Below are 18,066 nucleotides of genomic sequence, written 5' to 3'. Positions count from 1 at the left end.
AAGAAATTCCATTCAATGAACGACACTATTAAGAGAAAAAAAGAAAACTTGAGACCGGCGCATGCACGTGTGCACACACACACATACATACACACACCTGGCAAAACATTTCAGTCTAGAAAATACTCTTCTTCAGAAACTCTACACAATTTTTTAAATTGGGCAAGAATGCTGAGCAGGTACTTCACAAAAGAGGATACCAAAATGGTCAGCATACAACTGAAAAGATTCTTGGCAACATTACTCACGAGGGAAATGCAAAGTAAACCACATCTTGATACCATGTGTTGCCTGTTGTCCAGAAACATCAGTATTTCTCCAAGAGAAAGCAATTGCAAAACCACAGCTCTGAATACCAGAAAGTGAGTTAGAGTAGGTGTCAATAATTATAAACAGCCTAGTTTAATTTGAGGAGTGAGGTTTCTGTTAAAGATTTTCGTCGTGCAGTGTAATGAATTTTAATTCCCCATCGTCTTTATGTCAGTTACACTTGCCAGCCGAGTACAAAATGTGAAAAGCTATAACAGAAACCTCACTCTTGGAATTAAACATTACTGTTCACAATTATTGAAATATGTCCAAATTCACTTTTTGATATTCAAAGTTGTGGTTTTACCATTGCTTTTTCATGAAGGAATATTAGAGAGACAAGGCCACACAATCTTGCAAAATAACCTCTCCAAGATGCAGGAATTTAGTCCCATTAGATGTGACAACTTTACAAGAATGTGTCTATTTAGTGAGCAATGAGAAAGTCTATTTATTACAGAGCAACAAGAAGAACTAGTATGTGGAAATACATATGGAGCTTCCTTAAAAAACTAAAAATAGACCTACCATATGACCCAGCAATCCCACTACTGGGCATATACCCTGAGAAAACCATAATTCAAAAAGACACATGCACCTCAATGTTCATTGCAGCTCTATTTACAATAGCCAGGACATGGAAGCAACCTAAATGTCCATCAACAGAGGAATGGATAAAGAAGATGTGGTATATATATGCAATGGACTATTACTCAGCCATAAAAAGGAACAAAATTGGGTCATTTGTAGAGATGTGGATGGACCTAGAGTCTGTCATACAAAGTGAAGTAAGTCAGAAACAGAAAAACAACTATTGTATATTAATGCATATATGTGGAATCTAGAAAAATGGTACAGATGAACCTATGTGCAGGGCAGGAATAGAGATGCAGACATAGAGAATGGACATGTGGACATGGGGGGAAGGGGAGAGTGGGATGAACTGGGAGAGTAGGATTGACATATATACTACCATGTGTAAAATAGATAGCTAGTGGGAACCTGCTGTATAGCACAGGGAGATCAGCTCGGTGCTCTGTGGTGATCTAGATGGGTGGCATGGCGGAGGGTGTTGGGAGGGATGTCCAAGAGGGAGGGATTATATGTATACATATAGCTGATTCACTTCGTTATACAGCAGAAACTAACACAACATTGTAAAGCAATTACACTCCAATTAAACAGAAAATACGTAACATTTACACTCTCTGGGACTGAGACATTGGGTTTGGAGAGCTCTGGAAGTAAGAAGCAGTTTGCACTTACATCCACTTGGTTTCCTACAACTCTGGCCCCTCTGTGCCCGTTGCACTTCTGTTCCATTGTCACTGGTTCTCAAAGTGGCGATCTCTATGATGTCTTATGACCTGATAACTGCAAAAAGAGACTTTTTCCATTACCATATAGCTGGAGACTACTTTCCAAGTTCATTAGTACTGTATAAGGGAACATGCATGGGACTGAGAAACTGAAGAACCAGCAGAAGCAAGGGTTAATTCATTGTGCATCATTTAGCAAACCATTACTCTCTGCCTAACCGTAAAATGGCTTAACAATATCTGCTCCATCCTGTCATGTGCTACAACGTGGTGAACTGTGAGTGAAACAAGACATATATTGCATTATTCCACTTTTACAACATACTTAAAGTGGTTAAATTTATAGAAAAAGAAAGCAGGATGGTGATTGCCAAGGACTGAGAGGAAGGGGACCTGGGAGTTAATGTTTAATGGAGATAGAGTTTAAGTTTTGCAAGATGCAAAAGTCCTGGAGATTTGTTACACAGCAGTGTGAGTATGCTTAATACTACTGAATTTTACACTTAAAAATGGTTAAGATAGTAAACTTTATATGTTTTTACTGCAATTAAAGATAAAAGAAAAATGTGATAAAAAATATAATATCTGCTCCCTGGGGTCTCCAGACCACAAATGATTATTCCTTCCTTTAAACCACTTGAGTTCTTAACTTGGGGCTCAGGATCCCCTGAGATGTTTTGAGGAGATGCTTGAAACTTGAACGGAAAACTATTTTCACTAACCTCTAACTGAATGTAGCATTTACTTCAGTCACAAATCACAGTGGCAGTAGATGTAATGTGACTGTCACCAATAGAAATCACAAACATTTTCATATCATATGTTTCTTATAGATATCTCATAATACTGTTCACGCTCAGCCCTACTTCAAAATTACTAGTTATCAAAGCTACCACTAAATCATGCTATGTAATATGATAATACAGACACTTATATACTACCATATTACAACATTTTAAAACTTTTTTTTACTATATTGCTATATAATTGGTTTTCTTTGCAATTGTACACTTGTTATTTTATTCATTTATCCTAATAAGAAGTCTATAGGTTTTACTAGATTGCCAAAGAGGTCCCTGGCACCAAAAAAAAAAAAAAAAAAAGAAAGAAAGAAAAGATTAAGACTCTCACCATAGCCTATTATTGACTTATTGTTTTGTCATGCTCATCATACAATGTGTCGCTGACATGTGTTATGTAAATGTCCAGACACCTCATCTAGACTGGAAGCCCCATCCTTCATAGAGCCTGGCTGAATGTCTTGCATATAGTCAATGCTCAAAGTGTTTTTGTTGATTTATTAATAGTATGATTCAGAGCTTAGGTCTGGAGTTAGGCTACCTCTGTTCAAACTCTGACTCCTGAACCTTGGGCAAGTGACTTAACCCCTCCATGCCTTAATATCCCCATCTGAAAATGGAGCTATTAATGCTACCTGTCTCCTTGGGTTCTTGTGAGAATTAAATGAAACAATACTCATAAAGAGCCTAGCATAGCCTCTGTCCCATCATAAACTCTTAATACATATTATCTGTTCTTTATAAACATATTATTATCCATGGGAGTTGTGAATGAAATCATGAAAGCAAGATAGCAAGGGGGGATCATGGACATTAAAGGGAGGTGAAAGGTAGGGGAGAGGCAAAGATTTGGGTTGGCTCCTTCAGAGATTATTCAGACTTAGGGGGCCAAGCAGAGCAATAAATGCTTATAGGGCTGACTCACACCTGGTAGTAAACAGATCTGTGTGTTCAAAAGTGTAATAAGTGATTTGTGTCCCCTCATATTGCCCAGCTCTTAAAGTCACAGGTCCTTGTCTAAGGTATCATCCCCAGAAGTCACCTGTGATAATAAACTAATGTTGATTTCCACTCACAGAGCAAGAGGCCATAGGGAGCAGTGGAGAAAGCACTGGCTTGGTCAACACACCTCTGTGGTCTTGGTTTTCTCCCTTCTCAGAATGTGGGACTGTTTGTCCTTAAAGTTCTTTCTACTCTAAACCTCTATAATCCTCTGAAGGAATCTGTGCTTATTTGAGAGGATGATTGTATCCACAGAGCTGGGTCTTAGAATACCTAACCACTGCCATCTGACTCACAGGTGCTGGCCCTGAAGGGTAAGTATACCTGTCCAAGGGGCAGGAAGGCTTCTGAGCACACAGGACTTGTTCTGGAAAGTGGTCCAGGGAGGTCAGAATGTGAGACTCATGAGCCAGCAGAAGAGGTGAATAAAATTGAAAATAGGACATCAGAAGATGAAAGATGGACAGGGGGTGACCAGAGACAGAATGTATACCTAATTTATACCTATCCATGCATACAAAATTGGATTTTTAAAAAGAAAAAATATTTCTCATTTCTGATTATTGGGGGGGCTAGGGGTGTAGTAGGTCATAGAATAGCAGCTCATTTACAAAGCACGTTGGGATAGTGAATCAGGCCAAGCACTCAACAAGTGCCCGATACCCACTTATTGATCAGTAGTCAATGAATGATCTTCTCCAAGTCAGCTATTTGGTTTTTCACTAAGAAAAGAACTTAAGAATTATGATTTGGATCTCTATTTGCACATGGCAAGCATAGAATTTAATACACATGAGTCTGTCTCATGCAAACAGGATTATGTAAACAGCACTTAAAGAGGCTGATTTCCTCTTGTGGAAATCTTCTATCATTGCCAGAAGGGGATGCAAAAATCACCAAAGCCACCTCTTGTTCCCATCAAATATTATTAGTAGGCTAATAATGAAAATCGCTTCTCTCATATCTCAGCCTATCAAGCAGATAGCTAAAGGCTTTCCCAGTGTGTTTTTTGTATCTTGAATTATAACAGAGAGAATATGACAATGATACTCCTATGCCTGTAGAATTTCAGTTTGTTTATTTAACTGGGTGAAGGAAAGCTTTAGCCTGCTACCTGGAGAGTCAGAGATGAATTCAGATGTAGCCCTTGAAAACAATTGTTTTGTCTTCCTAAACCTAGCTGTGCCAAAAACTTCATGCTGCAAATTGAGTTCTCCTTTCCTCCTCATATCTCAGTTTTGGTTTCAATACAGTTTCTTTCCCTGAGGGAAAGAGAGGGAAATGTCAGAATATAAGCTCTGGAATCTTAAATCCTGATGATAGGTGAAATATTCCATCAAGCTAAACTTGCCTAAAGGCTGCTCTATTGCAGCATGTATAACTCCTTCAGCAAATTTCTCACAGACAAATAGGACAAAATTAGGCCAAGGAAGGATTCAGGCATTGTTTCACCCAGAAACATATGAGTTGGGTCTGCATGATACCAAAAAGATGGTCATGTTAGGGACCCAAAACCTGTCATCAGACAAGCTGTTTAACATAATGTAGATCAAATAAAATACACAATGGCTGACTAAAATTTTAATTTTCTGCTCTGTAAGCTTAATATAAATCTGTTCACCCCAGCACTATTTTCACGGGGAAGCAAATAAGATTTTTTAGAAGTTGTGTCTTACAAAAAGACTGTGAAATCAAAAAAGAGATTGCTGTTAACACACAGCATTTCAAAACTTATCTGGCAAAACCTCATGTGAAAACATCCTTTTGGACAGGATATAAAGGAAACCGCCAAACCCTTGATGTCATTAAATTGTTGATGCTGTATTCATGCACCGCAGTGTCGCCTCAACCAGCCAGGCAATAATCCAAACTTCCTTATTTTTCTTCCTACAAATAAAAGAAAAATGTTTTCTCTGATGATTACTGGTTTAGTTATCAACTCTCTGGTTCTGTTTGTAAAAGAAGGATGGTTAAGATAGCTTTTTGTTCTAATCTGTTTTATGCTTCTCTGGACAGTGAGATTTCTTTTTTTTTCAAGACATATGACAGGAAGAATTCAAGAGTTAAATTTCTCCCGAGAGGAAAAGGAGATTAGAGGCAGAGCTAGAGAGAGAAGAGATATATAAATGATAACTGAGAAATGCCAGACTGGCTTCAAGGAGGAGAGGATTCCATCTAAACCCCATTTCTCTATTTAAGGGTGGAATCTGGGTCCTGTGGCCAACTTCATCAGCCCTTCATCTCCCTGCCTTAATCTCCTTCAGAGAGAAAATCCTTTTAAAGCCCCTGGGTTTATTCATTCCAGCACGGAGAGGCCTGAGTTACAGGTCCAGACATCCAACCTCCGTTCAAGTTCTGTCAAGAGTCAGACCCAACCTGGACAGCTGGTGTATTAGCATAAAAATAAGAAGGCAAGAGTCCTGAGTGATTTGCTGAGCAAATAATTCATTTCAGTTAAGTACTGACAGAGTATCTGCCATGTGTACAGAAGAAGGAGAACTTGAGCCCAGGTCTTGTGACAGCAAAATTCACCATTATTTCCACCATACAACATTGCCACGGCTAAACTGCCAAGGTCCCACCTCCACCCCTAAAATAATGCTGATGCTTAAGAGGTAAAAGCCCTGAGATTTGAGGAAAATATTATTTGAGCCTATATGTTTTTCATAGCAGATGTTCTCAATCAACTCCCCCAGCCATTGGAAACCTAAGTGTGGTCACTAGTGAAGTAGATCCTAACAGGTCCATCAGAACAAGTGCTTATCAGTGCTTATCTGCGCAGCAGTGCCTGCTCTCAGCAGCTATAGAGCTGAAATTGGACCAAGGAGAGATGGGGTAGTCAGGAAGGAAAGAGCAAATGTAGGCTTTTTTTTTTTTCCCCCAAAAGTACATCAGGAAAGGAAGAATAGACCTGTTTGAAGAAACATCACAGTTTTGTTTTATATTGTGTTTGCTTTTAAGAATTGAAAGATGTGAGCATACATATAGGCTAGGAAAAAGAATCTTGAGAGAAAAGGATGAAGTTGCAAAAGAGATGGAATAATTGATGGAAATAATAATAGTAAATGTACAAGAGTATTACTATGGGTAAAGCATTGCTCTCAGAGCTTGACATATTTAAATCAATTTAATTCACTCCAAAATTTTATGAGAAACTTGCTAGTAGTATTCTGATTTTACAGGTGAGGAAAATAAGGCATAGCTTAAACAGTGTCAAGTTACAAGACTGGGGTTTAAACCTAGCATTCAGGCTCCAGAATCCATACTCTTAATGGTTGTGCAAATCTGCTTCTCTAGGGAAAGTTTTCATGTAGGTTGAGGTGAACTGATGGTAGCCTAGCAGAAAGAAATAAGGAGAGGCTAGGGGAAGGAACAGAGAAATTTAGAAGCATAGGCGAGAAAAGTTGAGGGCATTCACATTAGATGGCTATGCTGATTCTTAAGGTCCCTTATGTTCAAAATCAGGCTGTCAGCACAAACACACAGAAGGAAATCACCTCCTCACCTACTATGACAGGGTTCATTTTCCAATTAATCTATCAGCTACAATTATTTAGACAAATGTGTGTACATTTGTGACTGGGCCACAAATCTAGTCTATAGAACTCATATATATTCTATTCCTACCTGTTCTGATTCAGGCATACTTATCATTGGACATATTTTGGAAAGACATTAATATCCTTGGATCTACCCTGAGATTGTTCAGTTTGTTCTCTGATGTTTCTTGTGCAGAGGATCAAAGCTGATAGAGCTATATATCCCCAAAATTCTGAAAGTATGCTCAGTGTTTTCCTTGGAGAGGTGAAAGAGCAAGGCATTGATCAGTCATGGGATGTGGCAGAATATGGTCACACCTTTGAGAGACTCTAACTCTTGAGAAGAACTGAATTACAGAATTTTGTAAAGAAGGAGGCTGGCATGGAATATCCAGTGCTAAATGATGTGTTTCAAATGACAAGTGCTGGAGTAATCCAGAAAAAGTAGCTAAGATGGTAGTAACTTACATTTATTGAGCTCTTTTAGGTACTTTACACAGAGTGATATGCTGGTAAATCAGTGCTCAAAAAAAAAAAAAAGAGGCCCCAACTTGTAGCATTTGCCAGTTCCCATGGTGTAAATACTCCTACCACAGCCAATTGCAAGCCATAGAATTCCTGACTGTCTTTCAGTCAGCCGGTAGGAGCCGGTAGCAGCTGACTCCAGCCCACCATCATTGTGTTATCCCATTTCATCCTCACAACAACCTGTTAAGGTGGGTACCATTATTATCTCCAGTGGACATATTAGGAAAAATATTCAGAGGTTTCATAATTTGCACAGGTGCGCAGAGCTACAACGAAGCAGAGCTCTGAGGGAAGCTCAGACTGTGTGACTCTAATAACATCTAGCCATAGGCCTACCCCTTCTTTACCCTAAAAATAGCCATGGAGATTCAAGGTGGTAATGGCCACCAGTCATTAACCAATCTCCACCTCTGGCTCACTTCTGTTACAGGTAGATTTTCTGAGACCCCTTGGGGACTGAGTTTATATTTCTGGGTTTTTACTGTTCAGTAGAGAATCTCTGGGTAAAAGCCCATAAGTGTACATTTTACTTAATATTTGAAAAATATTCCAGCCCCTTGCTACACAAAGGATGAACCAACTACCAGCATCATCTGGGTACTTGCTAGAAATCCAGAGTCTCTGGTTCCTACCTAGATCTACTAAATCAGAACTTGCATCTTAAGACAATCCCCAGGTGATATGTGTGCCTGTTAAAATTTAAGAAACTTTAGCCTACAGGATCATACTGGGCCTTTCATGTACCAAGAGTGTCTCACATTGTATGCTGTTCTTCTTGCAGTTGGCAGGCACTGGCACTGATACAACAATACACCCGATCTTGTCCTGTCCCTTTTGTGGCTGTTAAGGGTACAGTCTGTGGGCATAAAACAGAGTGACTCTATCACGTGAGACTTCGGCCTCCTTAGCAACATTTCTAAGCAAACAGCTAGAGGTTTCTCTTCCATTAACCTGCTTAGTAACCTCAAGTTTTGTTTTTCTAACTGTACAAGAACCTTTGGAGAGCCAAGTTCAACTAGATTTCTCACAAGGATTTCCTCTCAGAAAAATTAATGCAATGAAAATTATCTTCTAAACCCTCCAGAGTCTGCCAGGAAGGGGAGGAGGAGAGCAGTGAGATTGCTGGAGCCAGGCCTCTGTGTCATGTGCCAATTTAATTCAAACCACAGGGCTTCATTTGAACTTGGCCAATAATTCATGAGTTGAAAATAGAAGGAAAGGGTATGTGGCCAAAGTTAGAACTTTTTAAAAATACTTTTGAGATGTTCAGCAAATTCACCATCCACAGATATTTAAAAGCACTGTGGGTTGGGCTTGTATCAGATTTTCTTTTCTGTATTTTCCCAAATCCATTGCATTACTGAGGGAGTGGCCTCAATCCAGAAGCAATTGAATGTAAATCCTCACTCTTTCCAGTTGAGGTGGAAATCTAAAAACAAAACAAATGCAATTCAGAGAACGAAAAAATTCCAAAAATATCAACTCTAGATTTCAAAAGTAAAGACCAAAATTATTCTAATGTATGGACACCTATGGTAAGAGCAATGTCTACCAGCTAATACTAGCTTAAATACATTCAACTGGAATAACAGGGTGAGGAACCCCTTTACATTTTTCATCTGGGCAAGGTAGGCTAGAAAACCTGCCTCTTAGAGAGGCAGGGAAGAGGGATAAAAGGAAGAGCATTCTCTCTGCCCAGTTATGGGGAGCATCTTAACAGATGTTGGTCATCAGAGATATTTCCTCAGGCTTCTGGTGACCAAGAATAGCATGCAAGGACTCTGAGATGCCAGAAGACCACAGAAGAAGGCCTCCTAAGTCATCCCTAAACTGAAAGCTTCTCATGAATGGGGATCACATCTCTATTTTGGTTACCACCATATCCCCAGCACCACGACCATTGCCTGATACACAGCCAGTGCTCATTAAATATTTATCATAGGGCTTCCCTGGTGGCGCAGTGGTTGAGAGTCCGCCTGCCGATGCAGGGGACACGGGTTCGTGCCCCGGTCCGGGAAGATCCCACATGCCGCGGAGCGGCTGGGCCCGTGAGCCATGGTCACTGAGCCTGCGCGTCCAGAGTCTGTGCTCCACAACGGGAGAGGCCACAACAGTGAGAGGCCCGTGTACCGCAAAAAAAAAAAAAAAAAAAAAAAAAAAAACACAAATAAATATTTATCATATGAATGATGAATAAGTAAAGTCATTGCTACAGATTAACCTGAGCATGCTAGAAATGCCTGATACTCACCAAATTCCCATCATTATATGCATGAAAATTAAAGTTTATAGTAGCCTGAAAACTAAAAATAAAAGGAAAACGTAGGACAAAGTCAGAAATGGGGGTGTCTGCACTAACCAGGAATGGGATTATGCAAACTGGGAAGGGGAGGAGGAAAGGAATACTCACTGTGGAGTCAGAAGGCTTCCATCACCTACTTCACCATTTTGCCAAAAGTTGGATTTGTCCATTTGGGCACTTGACATTCAGTGTTTAACAAACCAGTATCTGTTACTGGCTACTGACTACATGAGTAGCACTGTTTTGGCACTGTGAGTGACAGAAGACCTATCTTTCAGGTCATACCTTCTGGGAACCTAAAACTTGGTATGGACCCCTGGGTTATATAACAAGGATGGTAACAATGAAAATAGTGATAATGGCTTCTCTGGGTGCTTCAGTATTCCATGCTCTTCAGTGTGGCCATGCTTCCTTTCCTCCTCCTCTACCCTCTTTCAAATTGTGCCCCATCAATCCTGCTGAAAGTAAGGAATATGGCTCAGGCAGTCAGCTAAACAGCCTTTCCTAAAGATCACTCCAAGATCCTATAAAATAACACGGCCCAATAGAAATAAAATGCAGGCCATGTGCGTAGTATTAATTTTTCTAGTAATCATATTCAAAAATAAGTAGGTAAAATTAATTTTAGTGATATACTGTATTTAATACAATATGTCTAAAATATTATCATGATAATATATAATTAACATAAAATTTATTAAGGGGACATTTTGTATTATTTTTTTCATACTAAGTCTTCAAAATCCAGTATGTATTTTACACTTAAAGCACATCTCAATTTGGACTAGCCACATTTTAAATGCTCAATAGCCACGTATATTAGCTGATAGCTACCTTATTGAACAGTACAGCTCCAGAAGCTCTGAAATGACCACCTAAAAGGATCCCATTAAAATCTCAAAAAAAAAGTCTTTGTAAGAGCACTCATCCTATTTATGAGGGCTCCACCCTCATGACCTAATTACCTCCCAAAGGCCACACCTCCAAATACCATAATACAGGAGACTAGGTTTCAACATATGAATTTTGGGGGAACACATTCAGTCAATAGCAAGCACTGTGGAAACATGAAAAAACCTGAATTATTTAAGTTGGTATTGATTAAAATGATAATTCAAATTAACATATCATGAATCTTAATGGAAAGTTTTAAATAAAGAAGATACTGACCAAACTACTTTGAGAATGCAAAGTACTGTTTAGTTATTGGCCTTCACGTCAATTTTAAGATAAGAAGGTTCAATAAAACTATGTGCCAGTTACCATAAAATTTAAATTTAATCTACACTTACCTGTCACCTTAGCATTATACAGTCTGCTTAATAATGGGAAAAGTGATAGAATATTGAAAGTTTTATTTTGATAGATCCAAGAACTTCTGATTTTACAACATTTTATTTGTTATAAGAATTTAGATTTTAGAAAGTTTGTGTTAGAGAACTATATTTGTTCACTTGAAGTTGTAACCATGTTTGTTTTAAGAGATTAGTTTTTCTCGTGAGTCTTATGAATAATTAACCTACTAACCAATTTCTTTGGTCTGCTTTTAATTAACCAGGAAGAAAGACTATGCATATCCTTCTAAAATCAGAAACAAACCTAAAGGCATTTTTCAGTAAAATAGTTAAGTGACTTCAACAGATTGCTTTAAAACCAATGCATAATCTCAGTTTTTCACAGTAGCACTTTACATATATTACTGGGTTTTAACTCTTACAACAACCCTACGAGATTAGTATTTTTTGTCCTCCTTTATAACTGTGGTTAAGTAATTTGTTCAGTATCACCAAGCTAGAAATGTGCTGAGCTGGAACTTAAACTCAGGGCTGTGTCATGTCCAAGCCCCCATCACTGCCTACATAGCCGCCATTATAGTTCCCACTTCTGTAACTTGAGCACGTTGCAGAGAAGCCTCTGGTTTCGCCCGAATAAAATGTAGGACTACCTAAAACCTCTCTGTAAGTGTACGCTAGGTTTACAACACTATCAGAATATCATTAAAACATAGCAGCACATCTGAAATTCTCAAATATATGGTTTCTTGTTTACATGGGAAAATGTCAAGGTCATCAGAAGTCCTCACCAGAAAGTTCTTAATAAGGAATTACCCCAATAAGCGATGGTTAATTGGGTCCTAATGCAACATTTTCAGTGAACAAGTCATCAACTTTGGCAAGGAAAGTTCTCCAGTGAAGTCCTTCATTCACTAAATATTTATTGGCACTTCCTCTGTGCTTCATTCTGAACTGGACTGGGGTCACAGAGTGGGCAAAGCAGACAAGGGCCCTGTCCTTAGGAAGTTTACCCTCTACTGGAGAAGTGTCTTAATTTGAGTTTTCCCAGAAGATCCTGGGACAATGATTCCAATGCAAGTAGCTTATTGAGAAGTACAGGAAATACCATGGGGTAGGAAAGGTGGGGTGGGGAGATGTCCTACAGGTAGGGAATGGCAGCCCATAAAAAGTGTGTTATTAAACCAGTTATCACAGGTGGCAGTGGCGCTTATTTCTTAATGGGTAACATTGGGAAATGGTGTAAAACAGCACACCTCAGAATCATTACATCTAAAGGCAAGGCAGCTGGTGCCTATAGGCCAGCTCCCAAGAGTCACTGGTTGAGGGTTGCTGTGGGTCAGGGAAGGGGGTGATTAGCTCCCTGGCACTTCTGGCCTAGCCCCCAGAGCTGGCAAAGTGACCATCGTGTTGTCTCAAATGGCAAGAGTTCTTTTTTTTTTTTTTAATTTATTTTTGACTGCGTTGGGTCTTCGTTGCTGCACTTAGGCTTTCTCTAGTTGCGGCGAACTGCGGCTACTCTTTGTTGCGGTGCACAGCCTCTAGGCGCGTGGGCTCAGTAGTTGTGGCTCGTGGGCTCTAGAGCTCAGGCTCAGTAGTTGTGGCACACGGGGTTAGTTGCTCCAAGGCATGTGGGCTCTTCCTGGACCAGGGCTCAAACCTGTGTCCCCTGCATTGGCAGGAGGATTCTTAACCACCGCACCACCAGGGAAGTCCTCAAATGACAAGAGTACATTTTTATGGCTGGGTAATATTTCATTCTATATATACCACATCTTCTTTATCCATTCATCTATTGATGGGCACTTAGGTAGTTTCCATATCTTGGCTATTGTAAATAATGCAGCAATGAACATAGGGGTACATGTATCTTTTTGAATTAGTGGGGTTTTTTTCCCTTCAGATAAATACCCAGGAGTGGAATTGCTGGATCATATGGTAGCTCTATTTTTAATTTTTTGAGGAATCTCCATACTGTTTTCCACAGTAGCTGTACCAATTAACATTCCCACCAATAGTGTACAAGGGTTTCCTTTTCTCCACATCCTTCCCAACACTTGTTATCTGATGTCTTTTGGATAATATCCACTCTGACAGGTGTGAGGTAATATCTCACTGTGGTTTTGATTTGCTTTCCCTGATGATTAGTTATGTTGTGCATCTTTTCATGTGGCTGTTGGCTATCTGTATATCGTCGTTGGGAAAATGCCTATTCAGATCCTCTGCCATTTTTTAAATAGGTTGTGTGATATTTTTTTGATGTTAATTGAGTTGTATGAGTTCTTTGTATATTTTGGATATTAGCCACTTATCAGATATATCATTTGCAAATATCTTCTCCTATACTGTAGGTGACCATTTCCTTTCATAGATAGTTTCCTTCACTGTGCAAAAAATGTTTTAGTTTGATATAGTCACATTATGTGTTTATTTTTGCTTTGGTTTCCCTTGCCTGAGGAGAGATAGCCAAAAAAACATTACTACAACCTTTGTCAAAGAGAGTACTACCTATGTTTTCGTCACACTTATTTATTTTAAAAACTTGCTATTTTCAATCATTTTAATTTTTAACAAGTGTGTTTTAAAACATTTTAGGATAATATTATTAGTTAAATTATAGAAGTAAAATTTATATTGTTTGTTCTTTCAGGTTTACTGAGGTATGATTTAGTAATCTTCTCCTTTTGGTGGGGTTTAATTCTCTGAGTTTGTCAAGTGAATAGAGAGTGTATAACCATTACCACAATCAAGATAGAGAGTATTTCCATCACTCCAAAATTTCTCTCTGGCCACTTTGTAGTTTATTCCCTCCCTGCTGGAAAGCACTCCTCTGGTTTCTATCTCTGTATCTTTTGCCAAGATGCCTTATAAAGGGAATCAAGCGGTATGTAGTCTTTTGTGTCTGGTTCTTTCACTCAGTGAAATGCATTTAAGATCCACTCATTTCTTGCATGTATCATGGCTTCATTCCTTTTCATTGCTGAGTAGTATTCCATCACATAGATGTACCACAGTTTGTTCATTCATTTACTGGTTGGTGAACATTTGGGTTGTTTCCAGTTTTGGGTGATAATAAAATTGCTATAAACGTTCACATATAGGTATTTGTGAAAACATATGTTTTCATTTCTCTTAAGTAAATGCCAGGGCATTGGATTGCTGGGCCATATTTATGTTTAACTTTATAAGAAACAGCCAAACTTTTTTCCAAAATAGCTGGGTTATTTTGAATTCCCATCAGCAATGTGTCAGAGTTCTATCATCATCACCAGCACACAGTGTGTTTTTAGCTTTTTTAAAGCCATTCCAATAGGTGTGTAGTGGTATTTCATTGTAATTTTAATTTATACTTTCCAATGAGTAATAATGCTGAGCATCTTTTCATCGACTTATTTGCCATCTATATCTTTTCTTTTGTGACATGTCTGTTCAAATCTTTGTCCTTTTTAAAATTAGGGGTTTTTTATTACTAGGTTTTGATAATTCTTTGTGTATTCTGGATACCAATCCTTTATCAGATATGTTTTACAAATATTTTCTTCCTGTCTGTGGTTTGTCTTTTTGTTTTCTCACCAGCATCTCTTAAAGAACGAAAAGTTTTTAATTATGACAAAGTACAATCACAGTGGCTGCTGTGATTGAGGAAATAAACTTTTATCTTATTAAATTTTAACTTAAATAGCAATATGTAGCTAGTGATCACCATATTGGACAGTACAGCATATTAATGCCTAAATGTACTTTCAATGAACAATGTGTACATTTTTAAAATTCTTTGATTATCCTATGTTTTGATTATATTTTTTTGATGTAACTTTATGCTTGTTTGAATCTAATAATAAAGATTGGGGGTTGCGTTCTGTAAATCTTATTTTTTCTTTTTCAATTTTCATTATATTTTATTAACGTATCAGTTCCATGATGCTTTGGAAATTTAAAAACCTGGTCCTGGGGCTTCCCTGGTGGCGCAAAGGTTGAGAGTCCGCCTGCCGATGCAGGGGACGCGGGTTCGTGCCCCGATCCGGGAAGATCCCACATGCCGCGGAGCGGCTGGGCCCGTGAGCCATGGCCGCTGAGCCTGCGCGTCCGGAGCCTGTGCTCTGCAACGGGAGAGGCCACAACAGTGAGAGGCCCGCGTACCGCCAAAAAAAAACCCCACAAAACAACCAGGTCCTTCACCACAGGTAGTCTGAGAAGCCCTGAACTAGACAGATGTTGTACATGGGCAAAGGCCTGTCTCCCTGACAGGGATATTCCTCATTGTTAACCCACAAAGTGGCATTCTGGAGAAGGAAGTGACAGATGGGGTAAAGGAATGAAAGACTGTTTTAGAAAATGTGGTCAGAGAAAGCCTCTGTGAAATGGTGACGTTTGAACTGGGTAAAGAGCGTTCCAAGTGGTGGGATAGAATAGCAAAGTTTGGGGAGTTTGGGAAAGGGCATGGCATGTTCGAGGAACAGAAAGGAGACCAGTGTGGCCGGATGTGAGAACGGAGGGAGGGTGGTGAGAGATGAGCTGGAGAGGCAGCACAGAGCCAGATTTTGCAGTCACACAGACCTTCTCCTCTCTTCCCTTCCTATATTGTAGATAAGAATTAATGAACCACAGGCACCTGGTATGTGTGAAAACTGTATGCGTATGTCTGAATAAGGGCCTTATTCAAAATGCACTTGAAGAAAACAACCAAATGTTATCTTACACTTGGCTTTGGTTGTATAGAAAGAATTATCTCTATGTTTGCAGTCCGGGAAGTGGACTTGAACAATAATAACTCTCACAAGAATTTAGGGGGTGGGGTCCCCATGCCACAGATTAAGACACTGAGGCTCAAAAAGTTATATAATTTGCCCAAATCACACAGTTAACAAGAAATAGACTCAAACTCATGTCCTTTCCACTCTATTTGCCTTTTTTCAAAATGAGTCCAAAACAGCCCTTTTACAAATGTGAAATTGTCTATATTTTAATTTGGATTTGGTAATGGTATAAATGGGCACAGAAATATAACAGTTATAGAGACTGCATCTATTTTGAGAAGTCCTCCTCTGTGTTACTTTCTTGAAGCTTCTGTAACAAATTAGCACAAACTTGGTGGCTGAGAACACAGAAATTTATTTTCTCTCAATTCTGGAAACCAGGAGGTCAAAATCAAGGTGTCAACAGCACCATACTATCTCTGAAGGCTCAAGGGGCAATCTGTTCCTTGCCTTTTCCAGCTTCTAGTGGCTCCAAGTGTACCTTGGCTTGTGGCTGCATCATTCCAATCTCCGGTCACATGAACTCCACGTCACTATGTGTATCTCTGATAACGGCACTTGTCATTGAATTTAGGGCCCACTCAGCTAATCTAGGATGAGTTCAACTTGAGATCCTTAATTTGATTACATAGGCAAAGACCCCTTTTCCAAATAAGGTCATATTCACAGGTTCTGAAAATTAAGATGTGGATGCATCTTTGGGGTGGAAGGGCACCACTGAACCCACCACACCCTCCCTGTGCTTCAGCCTGGAAACTCGCCCCAAGCAGTCAGTTGGGGACTCATCAGGCTCAGCTCTCTTGTTTCTCTTCTCCCAGAGATCTCTGGCCTGCCCTGCCTGCTGTCTGAAAAATATCATTTCATATATTTTGCTTAGTTTTCTAGCTGTTTAAGCAGGAGGGTAAGTCCAGTCCGTATTACTCCAGCATAGCCAGAAGCAGAAGCTGCACCAGAGTGTAGTTCATTGAGCATAGAGACCTTTCCTGTCTTACTGACGGCTGCATCATCAGTGCCTATCAAAATGATTGGAGCATAGTAATCTTTCCATAGCAAGTGATGAATTAATGAACAAATGAATTTAAAGGAGGTTAATCTATTCGGTTGGCAGAAAAGTGCCTTTGGCTTTAAAGTAAAAATAAAAGACACATTTTTCATTTTCACCAAGAACTTCATTGAACAACATATTCACCCTTTTGTTCCACTACCTTCTCCCATTTTTTGGGCAACTTCATAATTCCATCTTCCCAAAACTTTTTATCTTTTTTGAGCAAAGAACTGTTCCAGGTGCCTTTTACAGTCTTCCAGGGAATTGAAATTTTTTGCATTAAGATAATTTTGTAAAGAGCGAAATAAATGGAAATCCAAAGGTGCAATGTTTGGTGAATACGGCGGATGAATCAGAACTTCCCAGCCAAGCTGTAACAGTTTTTGCCTGGTCATCAAAGAAACATGCAGTCTTGCGTTATCCTGATGGAAGATGATGTGTTTTCTGTTGACTAATTCTGGATGCTTTTCTTCAAGTGCTGCTTTCAGTTGGTCTAATTGGGAGCAGCACTTGTTGGAAGTAACCGTTTGGGTTCCCAGAAGGAGCTCATAATAGAGGAATCCCTTCCAACCCCACCATATACACAACATCACCTTTGGATGAAGACCGGCCTTTGGTGTGGTTGGTGGTGGCTCATTTCTCTTGCCCCACGATCTCTTCTGCTCCACATTATTGTACAGTATCCACTTTTCATCACCCGTGACAATTTGTTTCAAAAACAGAACGTTTTCGTTACGTTTCAGTAGAGAATTGCTTGCGGAAATACGGTCAAGAAGGTTTTTTTCACTTGACTTAGGTGGAACCCAAACATCAAAGCGACTTACATAACCAAGCTGGGGCAAATGATTTTCAATGCTTGATCTGGGTATTTTGAGGACGTCGGCTATCTCCAGTGTGGTATAACGCTGATTGTTCTCAATTAATGTCTCAACTTGATTGCTATAAACTTCAATTGGTCTACCCAACCCTGGATCATCGTCCAGCGAGAAATCTCCAGCACGAAACTTTGCAAACCACTTTTGACATGTTTGATCAGTCACAGCACCTTCTCCATACACGCACAAATCTTCTTTTTTCTTTTTTTCCTCTGTTTTTACCTTTTTTTGAAATAATAAAGCATAATATGCCAAAAATGTTGCTTTTCTTCCATCTTCAATATTAAAATGGCTACAC

At 39.3% G+C, this 18,066-nt stretch overlaps 1 protein-coding gene across 2 annotated transcripts in view; it reads left to right on the top strand.

The window, feature by feature from the left end:
- The window catches only part of ANKRD55 (ankyrin repeat domain 55), a 422,110-nt gene that overhangs the window by 304,760 nt on the left and 99,284 nt on the right, over positions 1–18,066 (top strand). The window lies entirely within an intron of this gene.

The sequence above is a fragment of the Kogia breviceps genome, chromosome 4 (assembly GCF_026419965.1).
Source record: "Kogia breviceps isolate mKogBre1 chromosome 4, mKogBre1 haplotype 1, whole genome shotgun sequence".
NCBI classification, from domain to species: Eukaryota; Metazoa; Chordata; class Mammalia; order Artiodactyla; family Physeteridae; genus Kogia; species Kogia breviceps.
This window is presented reverse-complemented; position numbering and strand designations above follow the sequence as displayed.